This window comes from Belonocnema kinseyi, chromosome 5 (genome assembly GCF_010883055.1).
Source record: "Belonocnema kinseyi isolate 2016_QV_RU_SX_M_011 chromosome 5, B_treatae_v1, whole genome shotgun sequence".
In the NCBI taxonomy this organism is placed as follows: Eukaryota; Metazoa; Arthropoda; class Insecta; order Hymenoptera; family Cynipidae; genus Belonocnema; species Belonocnema kinseyi.
Genome location: NC_046661.1, coordinates 29662134 through 29664095, shown reverse-complemented (window position 1 = coordinate 29664095; position 1962 = coordinate 29662134). Strand labels below are relative to the sequence as shown.

Here is a 1962-nt window from a genome sequence, read left to right as displayed (position 1 = left end):
ACGAATAGTCTAAAAAAGTCCGTAGAAATTGCAGACCACAAAAATAAAAATAAAAACTAAATAATATTAAAGAACTATATATAGAAAATATATAGAATGAAATTTATAATTAATAATTTTAGAATTAGTGGACAATGTATGAAACCGTAATATAAATTACTCATCGACTTATATTTGTGGTATTTATTAAAACAACCAAGTTTCGCAAAGTTATAGATGTAAAAATGTTTTAATTGGCAATTTACTTTCGATCCAAATGGTTCTTGTCCAAGCTAAGTTTACCATCAGTGCGCCTTGAAGGTGTGTCGAGAGTTGCTTACAGTGCTCCAAGTGGCTCTTGGCAAACTATATCGATGGGTGCTTTCTACGGGGAGCGGTGGGTAGAGGGGAATTGACTTCTTTCGCTGGACGCGCCGTGTATATTTATGGCGGGCAACTAAGCCCGCACCGCATATATGTTTATAATATCTTGACCGAAGTCTTTCGAAACGCTCGAAACTTTCAGATCGGCAACAAAGATATCTTTGTGGTAACTAATTGAGCAGAAACTTAATTGGTAAATCATTTCAGAAATTGCTAACTTTCGTCATTTACCGACGCGCAACTTGCGCCTTCAAAGTAACTCTTAGGTAATCCGCCAAGAGGAAGCAGTTATCAGCGCATGTTTTTCACATCCTCTTATTCCATTATCTCAGCAATCTCCCACCTCATCTCTGATAATGATCTGAGCGCGAATAGAGCATTCTCACTTGTGACGTCACGCGCTCCGAGTGGCGTTCGGAGGAATAGCCAAAGATATAAGCATAGATGCGGCACGGGAGGTCGGAGTGGGAGAACGATATATATATCTAACTACATTTTTGCATGCCTTGAGGTGCTGCCCTCTTCAACTTTTCGATGTTTCTATGGCAACCGCGCCCTTGGCCTAAGTCTATGCACGCCGAAAATATTAAAATTAATGAGGGCCTAAAATTATTATATTTATTATGTTAAAATTAATTAATTTCTTGTACGGTTTCTTTTTTAAAAAGGGACATTTTCGAGATACTAAATAAATTTAAAAAGTAAATAAATTTGAAATTAATTCAGAATTTAGTTAAATGAAAAAGTTAAATTAATTCCTCGTCTGGTTTCTTTTAAAAAAAAATTTTTCGAAATACTATATAAATATGTTTAAAAAAATTCTTGTCATATTTTAGAATTGTAGCGAAATTTCAAACATTATTTAAAAAAATAAAATTTTTACAAAAATAGTAAATTGAAGGTTCAAATACTTCACTGTATAAATTCATCCTACATGTATTTTTAAATCCTAAAATTTGTTACTATTTTTTCGCATAATTAAGGTATAACGGAAGTAATATTTACACTTCTCTGTAGTGTCGATTTGACAATTTACATTTAATTCGGAGGAAAAATTTAAGGTTTTCACTACTCATTTAATTATTTAACAAAATTATATTAAAATTCTGTTTTTTGTTCGTTTTTGTTTCTTGATTATTTGAAACGTATAATCTTTTTCCTTATAATTTCTTTAATTACAAAAACCAGTAACTAGACTGTGCCTTGCAAATTAAAATTTAATTTTAAAAGTTTGAGGGCAGTTAACCACTTGCAATTGACCGGAAATTTTTTTCCTTGATTAAAACGGCCAGCTGGATTTCTTAATATTTAAAAAATTATTATATTCATTGGTGTTTTCCTATAAAAATAATTATACTTTTTCGTACTTGTAAAAAAATTGCCACCAAGGATTGAAAAAATTGTTGATTTTATTTATTTCTTCAAGTGAATTTTTTTTTAGTTTGCAACAACAAAGAAAAGCTATCCAATTAGGAGTTCTAAGGGTTTGAAAATCGTGATTTCAGCCATAACCACGTCTCACAACCGTGAGATAGGTGGTTACAGTCTGTAAAGGAATCAATACGACGATCCAGCAAAAGCCTCGTGGACCCTAAGAAC

The 1962-nt window shown here is 32.1% G+C and overlaps 1 protein-coding gene across 4 annotated transcripts in view; it reads right to left on the bottom strand.

Moving 5' to 3' along the window:
• LOC117173377 (outer dense fiber protein 3B-like) overlaps positions 1 to 1962 on the bottom strand; it is a 195558-nt gene that overhangs the window by 97836 nt on the left and 95760 nt on the right. The gene's annotated exons all lie outside the window — the stretch shown is intronic.